The sequence below is a fragment of the Epinephelus fuscoguttatus genome, linkage group LG11 (genome assembly GCF_011397635.1).
Source record: "Epinephelus fuscoguttatus linkage group LG11, E.fuscoguttatus.final_Chr_v1".
Classification (NCBI taxonomy): Eukaryota; Metazoa; Chordata; class Actinopteri; order Perciformes; family Serranidae; genus Epinephelus; species Epinephelus fuscoguttatus.
This window is the reverse complement of record NC_064762.1, coordinates 7,646,958-7,669,812: the sequence shown is the minus strand read 5'-3', so window position 1 is coordinate 7,669,812 and position 22,855 is coordinate 7,646,958. Positions and strand designations below refer to the sequence as shown.

General features: G+C 42.9%; 1 protein-coding gene across 15 annotated transcripts in view; it reads right to left on the bottom strand.

The window, feature by feature from the left end:
* Positions 1–22,855, bottom strand: part of LOC125897056 (neurexin-3b) — a 566,367-nt gene that overhangs the window by 126,126 nt on the left and 417,386 nt on the right. The window lies entirely within an intron of this gene.

Here is a 22,855-nt window from a genome sequence, read left to right as displayed (position 1 = left end):
GTATGTGGGGCCCACGTGGGTAGTAAATGGGTTGAAAAATGGGCCCCATATGGGATTGTCCATGGGTTCCATATTAGCCCCATGCCAATAGCCCACATTAATGGCTTTACTCAAGTGGGCTCCACCTGGTTTATGCTGGGGCTCCTTGGGCACCAGTTGGGTATGCGCCCAAAATGAGCTTCTAATCTGGGGCTCACTTGGGTAAACCCACACATGTGGGCAATTTGAATGGGGCCAATATGGAACCCATGAACAATCCCATATGGGACCCTTTTTTCATGGGCCCCTCATACAAATGTCGGCTGTGTAGCAACGCGACACATGACAACGATGTCAAATCCAGAGTGACAGAAGTGCTGAGCAGAATCCATGCTGCCGACAAGTCCAAACAACTACACTTGGGTGAAATCACTGACCTCCATTTTTCATGCTTCTCTGTTAAACGCCCCCCCCCCCGGACATCACTAGGGTAGCTATGTAATTGCTGACACATAAGGCATTACCACAGCAACCCATACATACAGTGACGTCAGGACACTCAAATCTGATCTGATCACTTGCAATCAAGAGTGTGATCAGTTTGTCTTAGAGATCAGATTTGAGAAGCACGCTGAACACAGCCTTAATGTTCGATTAACCTTAATCTAATCTGTACATACCTATCATGCATGAATACTATTTAGACTCACATGCACAATTAACTCTTTCTTTCACTCTCTTGTGGTCTCAAAACACACACTCACAAACGACTGGAGAGATAACACACTCTCTGACTCAGACAGTCTTTATCACTGCAGTAGGGTTTCGATATTGGAATGGTATCCTGTAGTTGCTGTTTTCCAATTCCCTCCGGCAGGTGGTTTAACTTCAGCCCTCTATTGAATGTGTCAACCTTATAATTAATGCCCTCCCTCTGTCCAATTCACCTCCACTCCCTGCTCCCCATTCTTCTCCTCCTGCTCTACCATTGACCAGATACCTTGACCGAGTCTTGCCTGTAGTTCTAACCCCTCCTCCAAGGACACTGAGCCTGAGACAAAACACAGCAGTGACTCAAGCCATGGGAGGAAAAATTGGCGGTGGAGCCACAATCCATCTCCTTTCAGTCATTTAGCCACAAAGCCGTAGAGAGGTCAGTCCTGCACCACCTCCTCTGTTATCTGTTTCCAATCCTTTATCAAGAGGGGGAGAGTGGGCTTAGTAGGAGGACGAGGAGGAGGAGAGGGGAGGGAGCAATGGAGATAGATTCTTAAAAGGCCACTGCCACGCAGCCTATCTACAAATAAACAAGAGGAGTTGCAATCGATGAGAGGGGGGAGGAATGGACGGATGAGGGGGTAAAGGGTTCTTCTTGAAAGCTGTAATTAACGGAATACTTAAGCGGGAGTTATGGATTGGCGATAGGCAGGAGGGCGTGTGCCAGTCTCGCTGAGGACAAGACAAAGACACAGAGTGAGCACATGTTCGAGGAGATTGCGTACATCTGCATGTGGGAATATGAAGCAAGCTTGTGTGTAAAAGTGTGTGTGGATGTGTATGCTGATCAGCAGCCAAGGCTTAGCTGAGTTTGCCTGGGGTGAGGTTGAGAGGGCCCAAGGGAGTTTGGAGGGCAGCGGGATGGAACATGCTGGCCTCTCAGTGTGTCTTAGTGTCGGCCTAATTAAAGGCTAAGCCAAAAAGCTCTCCATGTTGTTGTTGCTGCTGCTGGTGGATGTGCTAGCGACTGCAAGTGTGTCTGTAGACGTTCAAGGGTTTTAAAACCCATGCTAATATTTTTTTGTGTCCCTAAATACTCTATGCTGAGTTTTCCCATCCTCGTGTGGCCTATGACCCCAATTTTATCTTTCAAAACACTCATGATGCCAGATAACAGAGTTGTTAAGTTGTCATGTGAATTTGGGTACAGCCTACTTTGTTTTCAAGAACAGCTTCAAATTGATTAAATAGAAATCATGCCCTGAGGAAGGAGATGGCTCCCTGGAACGTGTTAGCACAACAAAATGTATTGGAGGAAATCAAGTTGTCTTCCTGGGCTTTCAGTAGAGTGTCACATTTCCAAGGACTGAGCACTCCTGCAGTGATCTGAATAAGACAGCCTTGTCTAACTGAAGCTCTGGCATGCAATTAAAAGAACAATGTGCTTTTGTCAAGTCTGTTTCTTTAGCCTCCCGTGACTCTTCATCCTCATATTAGGGCATAACATTTTGGATTTGTTGTACCTTATACTTCATTTTGCCCAACATAGACCTGTTATCCTCTTTCAGGACACTTTGATGTGCCATCTAGTGCTAGCAAAAGCTCAATAAACTAATCCGTGTAAAAACAAGATGGCAGCCATCTCTGGCAAGTCAGTCTGCAGCCAATCCCCACACAAAAGTAGAAAGAGTACAAAACCTGATCACATTTTATCTTTGAAACATGTTAATTTATGTGTAGTAACGTGTAGTTTGATATGGCATACAAATTCTACTTCATTATTAATTTTAGCAACAGTAACAAGCTAAGACGCTGTTGATTAAGAAGTACTCGTTTGAGAACACTGGGTCTTTATGATTGTTTTATCGCAGCATTTCCACAAGTTCCAATTAGGTGTGACAGACTGTTCCTACAGACAAAAAAGACATTTCTGGTTTGGACTACAGAGCAAGGAAAATTCATACTGAGTTACAAAATTAGAATTACAGCCCTTTGGTTGTATGCCTCTGCACACTAGTTCAATTTCTCTTCCAATTTACATCCATATCTTTTAAAATATTGATGCTTCACACACATTTTCCCCCAAACAGCACAGAAGGTCTATACAATCAGCACAGTTTCAAGATTAGTGTCACCAATTCAGTATCTGACCAAATGTTTCCCCTTCTGTTCCTGAGATATGATGTTAAGTAATAGCCAGGAAAGTGTTAAATGCAGAATATCATGATGTCACAGTGAAGCTGACCTTTGACCTTTTGTATATAAAATGTCATCACTTCATCATCATGTCCTATCAGACATTTGTATGAAGTTTGTCATAATTAGTGTAAGAATTCTTGAATTATGGACACAAACATGTTTTGTGAGGTCACTGTGACCTCCGACTACGTATCCTGGACGCAGAGTGGATGTTTGTGCCAAATTTGACAAAGATTCCCCTGAGGCATTGTCAACATATCATCTTCACAATAATGAGACAGACAAGATCACCTTGGCCTTTGACCTATGACCACCAAAATCAAATCAGTTCATCACTAGGTCCAAGTGGACGTTTGTGCCAATTCCCCCAAGGCATTCTTGAGATATCACATTCACGAGAATGAGACTAATGGATGGACAGACAACCTGAAAACATAATGCTTCCGGCTACGGCTATTGCAGGCGCTGAGGCATACCAAACAAATCAGAAGGTTTTTAGATATGTTGCATTTTGTTTCACAACCATGTTCAGGTGTTGAAATGAACAGTTTCGGACTTGAACAGGGACCCCTAGCCCACAGAGTTGTAAAACACTGAACACATTTTGCATCGTTTGCAATTTTGTTTTTGCGCAACAATGTTCAGGCACTAAAATAAACTGTACTATACTTTATTAACCTTTATTACACACTTGTGACTGTTAAGAATAAACCCATCGTCCTCATATGTGGACATTGTGCACAAATACAATGCTTAATTTTTATACTCATCAGGTCCTACTGATCCTTAATAGCTCAGAGTAATTAAAATGCATACCAAACAAAGGTCAGGTCTCAAGAGGCTTAACATAACATTCACAAAGCAATGGTACCAGTTCTAGAAATGACTTAATCATATGCACTTATCAAGTGACCACAGTTGGGGTCCTGACCCCAAAGTTGAGAAAGCTCTGTGTATGTGTGTGTGTGTGTGTGGATTAAAGTAAGTGTCTGCCTATTTAACTGGTGTTCAGATTCCAATGTAAGTGAGTGCCTCCAAGCTAAGCTGCCAAGTGTTTCTATCCTCTCTTTCTCTCTTTCTTTTTCCACCCTCTCCCTCTTTCTTCTTCTTCCATCAATCTTTCATTCATATACCTCAACCCCACCCATACCAGGCGGCCCCAGTTGCTGCCTTTGAAGATGTACTTAGCTGAACTGACGAGAAATTTAAAGCAAGCGACGGCAGCTTTCAACAGCTCATGAAAGGCAAAAGAAATCTGCCACTCTGTGTGAGTCAAATGGATGGGGGAATTGTTGCAGTGGCATGGGTAGCGGGGACGGGGACTATAGGCAAAACCTCTGTACAAAGCTTACTTCAATCCCTCAGCCCAGGCTCGCGCACATCTTGGCTCATATGGCACGCATGAAAATGAGCACAGGAAAGACAAAGGAAGCCGGCGAAAAACCCCTGAGCTACCGTTGACAAAACAGAACCAAAAAAATGCATCATTCAAATATTTTTTGGCATGTCTTCATTCAACAGGTTTTTTCCTCTCCTTGCCCTGGGACAATACATTGGCACAAAGCACAGGCTCTCAATATTTTTTTTTTTCCTCAGTCCGACACCAAATTGAGAAATTTATTCCCCTGCCCTGGAGATGCAAGCTCATTAAAACATATTACTGCTGCTGTCATATGGAGACCTACCTATAGGCACGCAATCCATTACTGTTAAAAAGGAAGTATAAAAAACAGTAGATGCTCAGTGACCTACACACTTTAAATATGTTGCAGTAGAAAGGCAAGGTGACAGGGCCCATTGTATAGTCTAGACATGAGCTCTTGTTTCATCAAAGGGAAGACATCAATCCGCGGGCTGAGCCAATAGGGCAACAGGTGCCACAGTCGCACAGAGCCTATCACGATCTGACTTCATTTTACTGCGGCGTTGGATATGAATACTGATGGGGATGTGTTTGACTGTGCCATCGGAGGCATAAATAACAGCACAGACCATGCGAGGACAGCTGTATGAACTTTCATTGTGTAGCTTTGCGCATTTATTTACACATATGACATTTCTTGCATTGCTTTGTATGTGAACAGACGAGGCAGTACAGTAATAGCTTCCTGTGTGGTGTTATGGACAAAAGGCATATGTTCTGTATTACATACAGTGGTAAGGCTCACCTTGAGGTAACACAGCGGGCTGCAGGAGTTGAATATTAAGACACTGAATGTGATCTGCAACCAAACCATTCACTTACAATATGGGGAAAAAAGCAAGAAAAATATACTGCAGCTCTTTCAAGTCCATCATTTGTCCCCACCGGAACCCAGAGCACCTTGTACCAACACAGTACGATATGAAACACGAATCCCCTCTTCTTCAAATATCTCACTCTACAGCTTTACCGCCTGCATTCTTGTTCACATTTCAAAAATCACCTCTTATCAAAGCCTTTTCTTATCTTGTGCACAACCTGGCTACCCCCAATTCCATCGCAGCACTTGACCCTGAGCTCCATCGAGGAGGTGGCAGATCCTCGGTGAGAGGCTGATTCAAGGTATGACGAGCAGAATGAAAGAGAAGCAGCCTGAGGTGATTGCCAGACTGTAATAGGCAGTTCAAGGTACGGCACTGTGGTCAGGCCAGCGGTGCACCGGGCAAAGGAGAAGGTCAACAGAGCACCTATGGCAGGTGACTAGTTTGTGATGCTTTTGTTCAACTTAAATTTGTACTTGTACATTTTTGTTACTAATTATAGATGTAGTAGTAAGAGGATGAGAAGTAGGCCACTGAACAGATTGACCGAAATAGTGGAACTCTTGCAATGCACAACACTCAAATTCTACAGATTTCAAAACATCCATGCAAAAACATGGATTACGCATTTTGTTGGAAAAACCAGGATACGACAATAATGGAATTTTAAATGAAAGAAATGTCAAGGAAGTGAGCTGGGATGAAAGATAGGACTTGGAGGCATCTTTCTGCCATAACAGAGCATGTATACATCGACTCAACAAGCAATCCTGACATCAAACATTGAAAGAAAGTGAAAACATCAAAGCTGTCTCAGGGAGAACGTTTTGCTCTGTCAAATTTCACATTACCTTGATCAATTTAAACTTTTATTTTGTTCCATCAAGTGCACCACAAGCACCCTGCCAGCGAGTACAATAGAAGTTCTTCAGACTGATGGCATTTCTATCGAGGCAGAGAGGCATTCACTGTTGCGAAAAAGGGAACTGTTGTTGAGATAGAGGGAGAAAAGGCTTGAGTGGGTGAGCGCTAGTGACTTAGCACAATGTGTGCGGCTGTGCATGGATAGACAGGTGCACGTTTGCATATGCAGGCTGCAAGTATGAATTTCATCAGAAGACTCTCATGCTTATTCAGTTGGCTGTGGGTCCTTATAAAATCGCCTCAGGCAAATATTTACATTACAGTATGCTGATTGCTTCGCTAATGGTTGGTGCGGAGTGCTCTATTGTGGCGAGATGAAGGGGCCGCCGAGGCGAGATACAGGGTTCCAGCATAGTAACTAAGGGTGGCAAGAGTGAGAGGGGTAGTGTTTGGAAATAAACTGTTAATGTGCCTGGCTGACAGGGGGAAAAAAAAACACAGAGAAATGGGAATATATGAAGCCTCACATCCCATTACCCATCACAATATTCTCTCACACAAATGTTCCCCACACAGGCCTCCTCTGACTAACTGTCCTGCTCATTCCGGCCAGCTGCGTTTGTATGTAAAAATGGGCAAAAAAAGCACTATTACTCATGGGGAGTAATTTGCACCGACATTACTGGTACAAAAAAACATCAGTTGAATGCTAAATATCCCCATTTTATCCCATCAAGATTGCAGTTGTTCGAGCCTCTTCAGAATCTAATAAAAGATTTAGACAGTTATCTGAGCTTGCAAAACCAAGCGGGAGAGATTAGACTAACAAACAAACTCCCTTTATGTCGGTTTGTTTTTTAGCATCTTTGCAAAGAACGTGATGGTAATCAGGCTTCAGTGGAAATGAAGGACGCCACGGTGCTTCTAAATATTTCTCTCTCTCCCTCAGACACGCTGATTGTGCTATCAGATGGCTCTCACGTGCGTGTATGGTCAGGGAGCTCCGGCAGCAGGAGCCGGAGTGAGTGGCTGTAGCCCTGTGTAGCACTAAGGGTCCTTTCTCATTATGTGCTATCAGCGCTATCAGGTTTGGCTGCAAGGTATTTCACTTATCTGAGAGGAGCGCCCAACAGGCTCCGGAGCTCCTCTATCACCAAACGCTTTAATTGGATCTTTTAGCACTAATCTGCTGCCCCCAAAACACTGCCTGGGTTTTAATTAAACAAACGCCATATTAGATTTCACTTAGGGCTCCTTGAAATGCCACATTTAACTCATCCTCAACCACCCCGCCACGGGGAGGTGACGCAACCTCCCGCCCCCCAAAAATCATTTTATATTGCTCAATAATTACAAACCGCATAAAGAAATCCTCTAAAGCACTGGAATCTATTTAAAGCTTAGAGGCTACAAACTGATGTTTTCACTCTGCCCAGGCTGTCCCACTGTGATGAATCGCGGCTTCTGTGCTAAGCCCGTGAGTGGCCTCATTCGGACGCCGTTTCTACTAGAGACCTCAAACAGCCCAATCGCCTCATCTTGACACTCCTTGGCTTCGATTAATACCAGGATTATTCAGCCAGAACGCGTCAACAACACTCATATTTCTCTCGGAGACAGGGATAAATGGATCATTCTCATGCTGCTGATAAATCAATAAAACATTACGCTGATGCAAAAAGAGTTCCCACGAGAAAGGTGGCTCGCCAATGCCGCTGTCTTGCTCTGCCTATCTGTCTTTTTCATCTTTCACCAGGAGAAGAAGCGTCTGACAGGGGACGGGACAGAACAAAAACATGAAAAGGAGGAAAGACGTTTGCTTTTCCGTAGCTTTGTTCTGTCTATATGATGGAGGATTTCATCTCAACCAAAGTGTGAAATCATTAGTTACACCCAGAAACGCTGAGCATCGTGAGGAGCAATTAAAACTTTGAGTGGCCGATCGAATGCTGAACAATGAACGAAGACTCGTCAGACCTGGAGGAAAGAAAAAAAGCTCACTGTCGCCATTATCCAGGCTGCATCACACAAGGAAGGAGGAGGGACCCACTAATGCACCCTTGGGTGCAGAAATGAACCTGTGCTGAGCCCAAGTGCTGACAGTGTATCAACTAGTGCAAGCCTAAGAGAGCTATCTCCAAGTCCTGGCCAATGAGAGTTTGACTATTTCCTCACTTACAACCACTTATAGCAGTCACATTGAATCAATGCCTGTGGATAGTTTGATTGGGCCAGCCACCCCTCCCTCCCCCCAGCACAGCCTGTCTCCTAGTATATTTCAGGGCACACTTTTTTCCTTTGCGTTGCCATCTACCCAACCACTTCTACTCTTTACCGCCCAAGGGTGCTTTTTACTTCTATTACAAGATTTTAATTCTCTTTGATGATAGGCATCTAACACAGTGCCCTTAACCCAAATCTCTCTATCTCTGCCTCCTCCTTTTCTCTTTGCTGTGGCATTGAGGTGATCATTATTATGCATGACATGATGGGAGGCTGTGGTCGAGTAGGTGTGCTCCCACTGTATGTGATCATCTCTATGCATGTGCAAGAGAGATGTGAAGGTGTGCCCCTGAAGCTACGAAAGCCATTAGTTTGCAACACACCTGAGAGAGGAGGTCGCTGGCGGTGGTGGCAGTCATGGTTTTGGTCGCATAACTCCCCATCCAGCTTTTATTACAGCTCATTGTCAATGCAAATGAGCGCAGCTAAAGCTATCAATGCCACCTGAGCAGCGCCAGAAGCGACAGCAGGCGGCAACGCATTCCTGCAAGTCCTTGATAAAACAATTATGTAATGTATGAAAAAGAATAATTCCGTTAATGATGAATTACCCCCCCGCCCTTTTTGGAGCACTTTTATGATTCTTTATGAACGTGTGCACACACACACACTGCAGATGAGGGTTTAGCTGGGCGGTTATTGCACCATTCGAGAGCATTGATATTCTGTTGGAACTGACTTTCTGGATATCTGCGGCCACTCCAGAGAAGAGGAGGCGAGAGAAAGAAAGAGAAAGGGAGAAGAGAGTCAACTGCATTAAAGTTCCGATGACGACAGTGAAATATTGCTGAGGGAAATTGATTTGGATATGAAAAGCAGTGGCGAGTACGGGTAGGGAGAGAGATGAGACAAAGAAAGAAAGAGGCTTGCAGAGAGGATCTCCAGGAGTAAAAAAAAAAAACAAAAAAAAAAAACAGGAGAAAACAAGGGTGACGGATAAAAAACCAAACAATCTTTGTCAAGACTTTTACACAATTCTCTCCAGTGGCTCCAATTCCCTCAGTAGGCTCCGATTCCCCCTCTAGCTACAACAGGCCACTATCTCCTACCTTTGTGTGTGTTGGGCTGGCTCTCTGCCTAACCAATTATGTCCTTGTGCTAGAGCCATCTCCCCATCCCTGACCTTTACCGCCCAGCTCCCAACAGACCGCCCTCCACTCCACCACTTTCTCTGAATGTCCGTCCCACTATCGCTCTTCACTGGCCCACTAAAAAAGCCGAGAGGAGAAATGTGCTTTCTTTTTCCTTCATTTCATGGGAAAGCCTACGAGCCACCATCACTACACCTTTTCTCAGTCTTCCTGTGATTCGCTGAGGTTTAGAATTATTTGTCGCATCAACGCGCTCTTGTTCGTACATGCTTCGTCTGCACTACCATTTTGTCGCTGTGATCGCGGCTATTAACAGTCGTGGATGTATTCCAGTTTTGTAGGCGAATTTCTATCTAGGGCGAAGACCAAATCAAAATGAAATAATAATACAACTAGATCTGCCCATTACTTCCTGATGGCGTACCTCAGCAGGGCTCCACAATCCAATCAAACAGCAGATAATGAAAGCAAGGAAGCAATTTAAAACCTTGAGGGTCCTTCGAAAGCAAAAAGGCAGCGAATCAAGCAGATCAGCCAATATTATGGCAGATAATCCATACACCTTGCATTTCTTTTTTACCCCCCTCTTTCCTCGTCTTTCTCTCTCTGTCTGTATATATTCCTATTTTTTTTACTGCCTCAGTTCCATCACTTTGTCTCCCTCACTGCGGGGCAGGATAATTAAAGTTCTTTGATGCTCTACCTCCCCAACTACTTCACAGGGATAGAGTTAATGGAAGTCACTGGCTTCTACCAGACCTTAGACCTTAAATTGAATGTCTCCACTCCATTTGAGAGCTGTAGGAAGATAAAAGGGCAAAGTGATAGGTTCTTTGCTTCCTGTTCATAGAGCTCCAACTAGACAACTTGAGACGCTTTAATGGTCACTGCTCTGCGTCATATTCATGACAAATGAATACCAGTTCATTGTGGCTGCCAATGACATGGGTGATTGTCTGGAGCACGGCTACACGTGTGTGCATTGATGTGTGGGCACTGGTACACAGATGAGCACCGAGAATGAAATGGCTCCTTTGAGATTTCGGTCTGATGGTTTTGGCAGGAAAAACCGTCTGTCCGCTTTTCTCTTTTCTCTGGCTCATATCTCATCCAAACATTTCTGAAGATACAAGGCTGCCAACAGGAAATCCAAAAAAAAAAAGGAACGAGGATGTCCCGGTGGCTCAAAGAATGGTGCACTTTGTGAGTTCCGCACTGTGCCAAACATGTTTTTGTGCTTTGTTACTTCCCATTTAGCTGTCTCCCTTCGCTATGTGCTGTTATCAAAAGCTGAGGAGGGTTAAAGCAACAAACTGTTGGAAGCTTTGTTGCTGTCTACTACAGTACACGCTCAATTCTCAGGAAGAATTGGGCATGAATCCTGGGCACAAGTATCTTTACGGCGCATATGGTACATAAACTACCCGTGTAGCAGGACTCTGAAAGGTTTATTTTGTGTCACGATTGGAAACCAAAGAGGCTTGGCAGTAGTAAAGCATGTGGCTTTGATCCTTCAGCTTGGGGTGGAAACGCAGACACATACAGTACCTCCCCGCACATATAAACTCATCAGTTTATTCACCCACGCACTTCAGTTATGTGCAACATCAAAGTGGCAGGCTGCACAGTACTGACGCCTCACAGCTGATCAGTAAAGCTTGCTTCTATTAGTGTCCAGTGTATAAAATGTACATACATATTTACCTTGAGAGAGCTGAATGACAGCTCTAATCAGTAGCCTTTTTCTGCAATTGTATTTTTATCTGCCTGTGATGTTATAGATCAGAATAAATATGTGCCCTCGTGCCCTGGCTGTCAGTGTATAAAGGCTTGTTCTGCTGAAAATTCCTACTTCACAACAGACTTTGTGACTTGTTTGCACTAATTTTCCAAATCAATGTCACTAAAAAGACGTGGGTTAAGACCTCCATTTGCTTTGGCAAATTATAATGAATGCATCAAGGTCCATCTTTCTTTTGATGCGTGTGCATGTGCTCAACAACTTCTGAACTGCATTGGAGAGGTGCATATGGATGTGTCAGATTGTGTTTTATATATATATATATATATATATATATTTTATGGGTGCATCCATACCGCCCGAGTCCATGTGCGTCTAGGAGGATGTGTACGTGCAGAGGCTTTGAAGTGGATCCATGCGGGGTGCATTCCGCATGGCAGGAGAATTGCTCCTGGCGATACCACGGCTAGGCAGTGCAATGAAAACATACACACGTAGGAAGCACACATACAGCGCACACACGTGAACACACACAGTTGGAGGCAGTCTGAGACAAAGGAGCGATGGTATTTCATGAGACAGGAGAGTGGGCTGAAAAGCACCGTACCTGCCAACTCCTATCTAGTCTGCAGCATCCTGGAAACCAGAACTAACCAGACTCTCCAAGTTTGGTCTGGTAAATAAAAAATCAATGGGTTTTTTAACTGGGCACGCGAAAGCACATGTCTCTGCTTTGACTTTTCTTTTAAATTTTTAAATATTGTAGCCATCAGTACTGGCATTATGGGCTTGTTTCATCATCTGTCACCATAACTACTTTTGTTGGACCTTATTGTCAGAAATAAGAAATAATTGTGATAAATGATATTATTATCATTTTGAGACCATTTAACGCGAATACACAATTTCAAGGTGCAATAAGCCTTTGACTCTTTAGAATCTGGGTCTTCAACAGGTGGTCCGCAACCCTTAGGGAGTCCTCAGAGTAACTGCAGGGGGGGTCACCAAAATACTACTTGATAATCTAAATTCTTTTTAATTTACACATCTATTTTTTCAATGGATCATCTTGCAACTTTTTGAGCAACAAACTCTGACATACAGTCCACCTCCAACCATAAGTGCAAAGGGTGAGGCTAACGCACCTAACCATGCTACAACTGTTGCTGATTTAGCAGCTACAGGCAAATGCAAACAAGAGAGGACCTGAAAATATTCAGAAAATTACCTCTACTGCAACTTAATATTATACAATATATGTAGTAGGGGGGTTCCTGCTCTGTCTCTCTGACTTTGTAATTGGTATATGAAAAAAAAACCTTTAATCTTTTTAAAAAGTAATTAATACCTCTTAACATATACAATAAAGTACATTGAAAATTATAGTAGCTTTCCAGGAGTAGCCTTAAAATACTCAGTTTGACACTTAATACAAAATTTAGCCAACAAAACCAAAACCAAGTGATGCCTCTATTGAGTAATCAATCTCAGTGAAGTTCCAGAAAAACCACAGTTACCTTTATAATCTGGCCGGGGTGCTGCAGTCGGCTCCTGCAGATGGACGGCCTGGGAGCCAGATGGTTTGCGCTTAGATTTACGGAGTGGAGGATGAAGTTGTTGGAGGGTAAAACTACAAACGACTGACTTTTTGGCTCATTGCGAGGTGTTGGCAAGCTAAGGACTATCAGGACTGTTCCTCTTCTGCTCCAAAAGTGCAGCTGCAGGCTACCGGTAAGCTACGCTGTGTCGTCTGTAAAGTGTTGTTTTATATATCTTCCAACCCTTCTAAGTAGGTTGGAGAGGGAAAAAAGGGTCTCACTATGGTCATGAAAACCCTGCTGTTTATTCTGTCATCACACTGACTGAAATGTTGGTGACATTTATGTGTACACAAACATGCAGCCTACACACAACAGGTCAGATCCATATATGGTATGATGAGTCAATACTGTAATTACCATTACAGGCCTAATCATCTGCACCATCAATCACATGCTTTCAGTTTGTAAGAAGCTACAGCAACACCTATATGCAAAAAAGTCTCAGTGTGATTCATCAGGTTCAGACAGGTGTTCAAAGAACAAGGGTCACACCACAAGAAGACCTGACAAATTAGACACACAGTACATGCACACACACTCACACAAAGGTCAATACCATCATACCAGGCAGGGATGTTGAGCCAGATCAACACCTAAGGTCGGAACTTTCACAAAGCCTGCTGGACAACAGCCTTAACCCCTCAATAAAAACCCATCTGCTCACTGAATCATAGTCCTGCGCTCGTCTGCCGATTGGCACAACGAGCCTCTTCACTTCATCAACAGCCGCCATATGGATCAATACAGCACTTCAGTATTGATTCTGCATTCTGTGGTCAATGCCAGCTCCAATAATCACCTCTGTTCGCTCATCAATTACGCCTGTTCCACTGCTAAAGGTTAGATAAGATGCTGTTTTTTCACCAAGAATCACTACCGAGCACCAGTTCCAATAAGCAAATGGATCCTAAAGAGGAAGACAATGAAGTTAGAGCATGTGGCGTCATCTTTAATCATCTCTGCATCCTTGTGATTGGAGTTTTCAAAGAAGTCCTGATGGGTGATGCTGAATGGCTAAAACTGATAGATGGAATGTTAAAGGGACAGTCGACCCTGAAATAAAAAATACATATTTTCCTTTTACCTGTAGAGCAATTTCTTTAGTCTAGACTGTTTTAGTTTGAGTTGCCAAGTGCTGAATATCAGCTGTAGAGATGCCTGCCAGTATAATAATCTCCAGTATAATCAACTGTATTGCCCTACAAAAGGAAGCGTGCATCTGTAACCAGTGGACTCTAGTGATGTCTGTGTTGTGTTGATATAAAGAGGCCCAGGCTGTGGATATCATCGGAGGCGATCTCTGTTTAGTCCTGACAGCAAGTGGCAAAAACAAAATCCTCCATCAAACACAACCATATGAACTCAAGCCCCTACACAAATTAAGCGATACGTAGCTTAAATGCTAACATAATGCTAATGCTAAACTTATAAAAATAGCTAAACACATACGAGAGCAATGTCGCTTACCTCTCCCACGGAGAACAACAGCAAAATGACAGAAACAAGGCAGGAGACATCCCCAAAGGTGAACGTAGGGGTACAGAAACTGCGTATCAAACGTTCCTCATATTGACTATGAAGCCTAAGCTTGTCAGGTAATAACAACCGAAACTAATTTTGTGTAAATATAATACTTAACACTACAATTGTACATTTGACCTTGCTTCACACAGTACTGCTGCACAATTGACCCTGTTACACATCTACTCATGAACGAGAGGCTCGTGCTCGTGACAGTGTGAGATATAAACATTGTAATGTTGTAATGTTACCTAGCTGAGTGGAGCTAGATGAGCTAGCAGAAGATGCACACTTCCTGCACAGTGATACGGTTTGCAGGTGTAGTTTGATAGAAAGAAAATAGTGCCTACATAAAATGGCTCACAGACGGGTTTCTGGATCATCTTGAGTAACCAGGTCCTGATTTCTGGAAAGAGACATTGCTGTTGAGTTTTTCAAATGTATTCTTCTGGCACTTTCAGCACCACAAGTCGAGTGCCATCTAGTTCCATTACGGATGCATTCTGAATCACATACTTTTTTCTTTTTACTTTTAGTAGGTACTTTTAGTGCCCTTAAAAAGTACGTACTGTTGTTTGCAGTATGCACACAATCAGGACATACTACTGTCTCATAACTTCACACCCGAACTTTGACCCTCTTGCTTTTATAACGGTTACCCTGGAGAGAAAACAAACACCACTCACCTGGAGACCGACCTGCAGAGCTCTGCTGTTGTTACTTTGCAATGTATGTAGTTCAACATTAAATCTATAACTGCACAGATTGTGGGGTCTAACATTATATTTGCGATAGTGAAATCACATCTGCAGTTCTCTGTTGTCGTTACTTTCATAGTCATGTCCTTTTATTTGTAATATTTATGATTATTTTGTTCACTTAAACAATCAATATTCCTATTACTATTAATCGACTGGTCATCAGTTACTTGAATACGCTGTTATCTGTGATTGCAACTGCTGACAGCTGTCAATGAGCAGCTCAGTCAATGTGAAGTATCGTCCACTGTGCAGAGGATTGTGGGTCAGAATAGCCAGAAAAGCATGCTCGCTTCCATACTGCACAATCAGACTGAATGTAGGAGAACATCTTTTTGGCATACTGCTTTCCACCTACTATGTACTGAGACATACTAAATCTCTTTCTGGCATACTATACAGAATGGCAGTATTGGTACTGGAACGCACAGTGTATTGGAGAGAAGGCAGACAACTCTACAGCTGATATCTCCAACATTCGGCAACTCACACCAAAACAATGTAGATTGATAAACAGCACTACAGGGAAGAGGAAAATATGCATTTTTGATTTTGGGGTGAACTGTTGCTTTAAAGTGCACATTTGGGAAAAAGGTGAAAATGTCCTGTCAAAGAGAAATACTGTTTCAAGCGAGCGCCGCAAAGGACCATATATCACCATCGGTAATTGTGTTGGAGGTAAGAAAGTTTCCATAGTTTGTTCTGGCATTAAAGAAGACATATTTTACTTCCTGTAAGGTCTGTAAGTCGGTGAGGCAGAGCAGCCTTCTACACTGGGAACATTAAGGTCAGCTGAAACATTAATTCACTCTACAGTATAAGTTATTCGAGCTTTGTACTTGTACACACATACACACACACACACATACATAAGCATTTGACATTTGAAAACTGCGACTGTTTTGCCTGGACTGGCACTGATATGTACACTATGGCATTGCAGTGGGGTGGATATCCGCTTCTCTTTCCTTTCCTCTAGTACAGCCCGATAAGCTCTGCTCCGGCTTGGCCAGATAGACAGAACGGGGGCTGAGGTTTTTTTTTTACTCTCTTTTCTTTTTTTTCTCTGCTGTGTGTCCTAGATGTCTGCACACAGTGGCAGCGCTGCGTTAATTCGCTCAGACGCTGTCACGAATGCGGCTCAACGTAGCCCGAGCCTGCGACTTGGCATGAGGGTAAAAGGGAGAGAGAGAGCGGGAGCGCTTGGACGCAGGGCCGGATAGAGAGGAAAGCAGAGATAAGAGAGAGAATTAGACAAGAGATAAAGGAGGAAAAACAACACGATGGATAGACAAGGGATGGAGATAAAAACCGAACAGGGGCTATTTATGAAAATGAATGGCTCGGGATGTTGGTTTGTAGAATTAACGGTGACAAATCATGCGTGGGCATCAGTGTTGAATTCCATTCAGGCGACACGTGGCCGCATGCTCATGCCTATGGATCCTGGGAGAGTGACGCCGTATCAGGATAAGCCCCGTCTCTCTCTGCTGCATTCAAAGATGTAATCTGCACTGTATGCTGCCTATTCTAAGGCCAGGTCCTTTTCATGTTCGTCACTTCAATGGAGGAAAAGAAAGTGAAATAAACACTCCTCTCCTTGAATTACAGAAACACAATGCAGTATTGTCACTTGCTTGCTAAGGAGAGACAGCTCGTTAGCATGATTGCTAGACATTTAGGCGCTAGGTAGCAGACAGCCAGGTAGCTACAGATATCTTTATTTTAGGTAGAGAGCCAGGTAGAAGCTTGATATTATGAAACTCCGTACAGCTGTTCAGCATGGATTGCCGTAACTTCCATAAAAGCATAAATACTTCAACCTTCATTTGAAACAAGCATGTATTTATAAATGCCCTGCCCTATGTGTATCTTTTAGAATATTTTAGTAAGATGTATCCCTGTTTTCTGATTTGCTTCAGTTTTAAAGGCTCAGATCTTTGAAATGGGATAATATATGTTTCAATAGTGTTTTACTTAGAATAGATGTTGGTCGGCATGCGCCTAGTTTGTACTGCTGTGGACAGGGGCAGCAGCAAATCTATGTTAGCCACCTAAAAACTCATTTTCAGTTTAAGTGTATGCTATATTTTGAATAACTTAACCGCTTTACTATAACAAAGACATCCCTTTTCGACAGTGAAACCTTTAGCGGCTTCAGTTCGCCACCCATGCTCTTGTCAGAGCCACCAGACTCCATTGACAAAAACAGCCATTCTAGCTCGCTGAACATGGGAGCTGCTGGTCTACCGCTGCTGAGATCAGTTAGCTGTTTTTTTGTGTGACTTTGGTGAATCCAAACCAACCCTTTTAAAAGCCAAAGTCTCAAAGGGTTGGTTTGGATTCAAACTGACGAACTGCTACGTCTGAGCTACGTCAATTTACTTTTTTCTCGATAGAGTTTGGATTTAAAGACAGCGATAGAACGTCTTTGGTTTCCTGGCAGAAATCGCCGCAAAATACAATGTTCACTTGAACTGATTTTAGGTAGCTGAAAGACACTTTGCTGCTGACACCCACAGCAGTACATTGCTTAGCTTCCATGTCAGTACCCTACCTGCTTCTCCAACCTATGGGGGAGGTGCCCACCATCTACTGTAGGTAATACTATGGTTAAGTGCCTCACACAACTCCACTTCAAAATATCTAAACTATCCCTCTAATTTGCTGGTTGCTGTTATTGCAAACTCTAAACTTCCTCCATGTTTACCCATTGCCATAAGAAATTCACATATTTCCCCAGCACTAATGAGTACAACACGTCATGTCATAATCACCTGTCAGTGACTCAGTTTCTTTGCTCAAACACAAATACTATTTTCATTCATTAATAATTTCAAACTAACATATTTTTGACTGTCGTTAAGCTACAGCCAAATGACCTCAGCACTTCCTGTAGAGATGTTTCACATTGACCTCCAGATGATCCTTTGTCTCTCAATTACTCAACTTGAGTTAAGTTAAATTTGGGAAGGAAAGTGTTTGTAAACAGATGTTGTGATATAGTTTTGCTGTTGTTGATCGCAGACCTCTAGAATTAATTCACCAACAATGGTTCCCTTTTTGGATTCTTCGTTTTACCGTGAAGGCATGCAAGAAAAAAAAAATCTTCACAAATTTAACTTTACATGGGGTGAGTTATTGATTTAAAACTGGTAATTTGGGGGGTTAGTATCCCTTTAAAGGACACAAATATCTTCCTTTCCTGGTGGGCTTTTAATGCACATCATGAAGTGTTGAGTTTCACTGACTGTAGCTTGATGGTGACTGAAAAAGTGGTAAAGTAGAAGCGAATGAAAATATCTGAAAATATCATAAAAAAATATTTCTGAACTGACAAGCAGATTTGCTAGTATGACATGTTATTGCTCTTGCACTGATGAAATTAGGGAGTGGACGTCATAACAAAATTACCATGTTCTATAAAAACACAGGTAATTTCACCCCTGGTCAGTATTTTTACCTGGCCTTTATCAAATTTGTTTGTGCCAACCAATTATCATCATGATTAGAGCCTGAGCCATCATTCAAATACCAGCTTCTCTCATGAGAATTGATGGTAGACAGAAAGCTGGAGAGATGGCTGAATAGATAGATGGAGATAGAAAAACAGATGGATTGATTTTGCAATGCAGAAAGAAAGGACGAGCCGGGCTTTCTGTTGGAAAACAAAATCTGCTTAGTTTAACAGTCAGCACTGATAAGGGCAGGCAGAGGTAAGAGTGGAATAAGGATCAAATGTGGTGGCTAGAGGACAGCCATAGAGAGGAGAAAATCAATTAGAGGAAGAGGGGGAGGGAGGGAGGAGAGGAGAGAGGGGAGAGGGAGGTTCTGCATGTGTGTGTGATAGTATCATCAAGTTCACAGCACCGAGTGCGGAGTGGAGTGATTTTATGTGAGTGATGGACAAGAGAGGTGGAAGGTGGAGGAGGGGTGACTCATACCCGGGTGCAGATACAGTAGCACCAGCAGGAGGGTGCTTGTTTGCATCCAGTGAGTGCATCCAAAGACCTTTTTTTTTCTTGGCTGCACTTGAATCAAGCTGCATCTCGTAAGTAGATTACAAGCGGAAATGTACCATATATTAGGAAAACAATCTGCTCTTTGCCAGGAAGGTAGCACAGGCACATCAGACACATGCAAACACAATATATGGACTACAATAATCTCTTCAATTCAAAACCGCTTCTTGCGCACAAAGATAGAGTCTCACACACACACACACACACACACTCATACACACAGTCGGTATCAAGTCAGAGTCAGCATCTTCAGATAAAGCAATGTAGATAATAGCTTGGCATAGTATCATTGCTGTGATTAATCCCTCGGCCTGCTTTTGAGCACTTGATAAATCAAATCAAGGAAACACCCACTCCCACCCACACATACACTGATGCAGGCATGCATGGAGTAATGAGCGTCTAATCAATCTTACTCAGGCGGGGCAGTTGCAGTTTCATCCTGCTAGCGAGGCTGAATTGCTCCTTGCACTCTTCATTCTGACAAATATGGGACATATATTGTTTACATCTACAGCGCCCTGGGGGGCTTTTGGGATCCATATGAATTATCCATATCCACTAAGTGCCCTGTAAAACAGGATAAATCACAGGTTAAGGCTTTGCTTTAAAGTTGCAACCTCTTATGTAAGACTTGAGTGAGTAAGAGGTCTGCTCTCCCTCTCGTATCCTCTCATGTTAATTTCACCAGTTTATTTTACACTGAGGATTTCAGCCAAATAAAAACATATATTGCTTTCAGTGAAAGTACAGCATTGCTTAAGATTCTGAGCTGTGAGCATAGTTAGAGAGGCAGCCTGAAGTTGTTCCAAAAAGTCAGTTCTCTGTACAATAAACACGAGGTCAAGGAGTGGGCAGACAAACACTCCTGCCCTCTGACCCGCTCTTAAACCTGTGACCAACCGTGGCACAATATTGCCCTTCAGAGAGCGCAAACGAATCCCAGGGGAGAGCTGGTGTTGTGCGTGGGGATGTGTGCAGTGCAGAGTGCAGTGTGTCAGGAAGTGCAGCTGGGTGACAAAGATTTGTAGCATGTGCCGACACATGTGCTCGTCCTCCCTGATGGTCTCAGTGTAACACATATCTATTTGTAAATGGGCGAGTTTTAAGCTAATTTTAAAAAATGTTGGCACAAAGAAATGTAAATCAGTGCCATCAAATACTTTAATGTGAAAAAAAAATATTAATTACGAGGACCTGACAAGGTCACATAATTAATTGAGCATCAGTAACTGGTGTTTTTAATCAGTTGGTATGGTGATTAAAGAGGGGTGACATGCAACAAGGGTCTCCATCTGGACCCAGCACAGGGAGATGGTGGTTATGTGCTGCCCCTCCAACACCTCCGCTCTTTTTATTCTTAAGAGGACACACTACTGGTGAACAGACAAAAAAATCTGACTACCAGATATCACCATGAAAGTTTGCCAGTTCATTACTTACATTTAAAAATATTATTTTTTGTATTACAAAATGTTGTGTTTCAATACGCCAATGAGTTACTATCTAATTAAATATGCACTTTTTGAATACATTTCCAGAACAGGATTATGAACTAAAATTAATTTCCAAATGTGCATTTTGGATATTTTCTCTCCACTAGTCTGAGAGAAGCGAAATAGCCCAAAATCTCAAAACTGACCAGTGCATGAAAACCTTATGATTTCACCCTTAGTGTCTCATCTCAATTTTTGAGCTTGCAGGTGGAGTGGAGACAAGTAACACTGAGTGGTCAAGGTGATCTTATCCCTACTTGTTATATTTCGTGCGTCAGAAAGAAGCCTTGAGCATCACTAAAATGACGCCAGGGGCAGCTTTTTGCATTGTATCTTGATACAGAAGGGGTCAGTGGTTAGGTTAAGGCAACGAAACTACTTGGATATGGTTAGGAAAAAACTAGGGATGATGCACTCAGCTCTGAGTGGCAAAAATGAGTCAGTGAAAAGTGGTGGTAGTAGTTAGATTTAGGCAACAAAACTACTTTGGTACAGTCAGGAAAATATGGATGTCACTAAAAGAATACCTGGATTTGAGTGGCACAAACACTATGGTATGAAGAGGGTCTGCGGTTATTTTTAGGCAACAAAACTACTTGGGTATGGTTAGGAAATGATCAAAGATGACGCTAAAATCATTCAGCTTTTAAATCAGCTTTTAGTGGTACAAATGCCTGGGTAGGAAAGGGTCGGCAGTTCAGCTTAGGCAACAAAATTACTTGGGTATAAATGCTGCTACACCCTGCATTAAGTGGCACAAACACATCGGTAAGATGGAGTAGGCGCTAAGGTTTTGGCAACAAAACTACTTTGATAGGGAAAAGATTGCGACTGACGCTAAAAGCACACCTGGCTTTCAGCGGCAAAAATGCGTCAGTAGTTTAGGCATTAAAAAAACTACTTAGATATGCTCAGGAAATGATTGCAGATGTTGCTAAAAAACACCCAGCCTTGAGTGGTAAAAACATGGTGATAAGAAGGGGGTCAGTGGTTAGGTTTAGGCAACAAAAGGACTATGGTATGGTCAGAAAAAAAGATCACTGATGTTGCTATAAAACACCTGACTCTGAGTAGCACAAACGTGGTGATAAGAACGGGTCGGTCGTTAGGTTTAGGCTTTAAAACTACTTAGGTATGCTCAGGAAAATATTGCTGATATTGCTAAAAAAAACACCCTTTTCAAGTGGCAAGGGTCAGTGGTTAGGTTTAGGCTTTAAAACTACTTGGGTATGGTCAGGAAAAGTTCGTTCGTAGATGTTGCTTTAAAACACCCGACTTCGAGTGGCACGAACGCGGCAACAAGTATTGCTGTTTGTTGGTCTTGAACACCCCTCGTCCAAGTCAAAGTCCCCAAACAGACTTTCACACTCTTTATACTATGTCTGTTGCTATGAGCGTCTAATAATAATGTAGATAGGTTTACACTGGTGTTGGTGGAAAGCAAGGTGCATCTCACACACACTAAATTGTGCCCCTCCTCTGAGACCAGGCTGGAGGAGCAGCAGTGAATGCTTGTCTTGTCTTATCTACAATAAAGAAGCAGAGGAGTGTATTCCAATGCCATGGTGTATTTAATGAAATCTTCTGATATACTCTTTCCAGCAGTAAAAATTGTTAAGTGATATTCAAGGTTTTTTTCCCTTACACATATCCTGAAGTACCAATCAGCAACAGTTGGCTCTATCAGAATAGATTGGTCTAAAAGTTTGCCTCAATATGCTCAATGATAAGTAGAAGAACAAAAACAAAAATGTAGGTTTGGGCATAGCAGTGAGGATCCTCTCAGCTGTCTGTCCTTGACCATGAATCCAATGTTCTCCACAGCAGCGCACTCTGTGTGACACTCATTCTAAAAAAGGCATGAAGTATTTCAGAATGGGAATCAGCATGTTCGGTATGTTCCCCATGAGATGTGCGATCACATAAGAGTGTCTTCTCCTGTGTTTGTCATCCTTCAGACATGAGTCGATTCTCCAACAAGTTTAATAGAAGCTGTGCGTGTCGGGCACAACACGTGCATGTCGGAGCGCCTTCTTTGACCCGTCAGCCTGGCCAATCAATTCTCCCTACAGGTGTTCCTTTGCAGACTGTCAGAATCGGGTTCACGCTGCCTCAGCCTGCTTGCCAGCTTGCCTGCCTGTGTCTCTCTTTCTTTCTGGCTGGCCATGTGTCCACATTAGTGGTGCTAGCAAGATGATATCATGTTTCCTATCTGGCCAGCGAGCCTCTTAGCCAGCCCTGGCTGTCTGTTTGTTAAGGGACTGCAGGAAGTCCCAGCGCAATATCCACTCAGTGCGTCTGGGCAAGCCCATTAGCTACTTTAGCCTGGACTGGAGTGG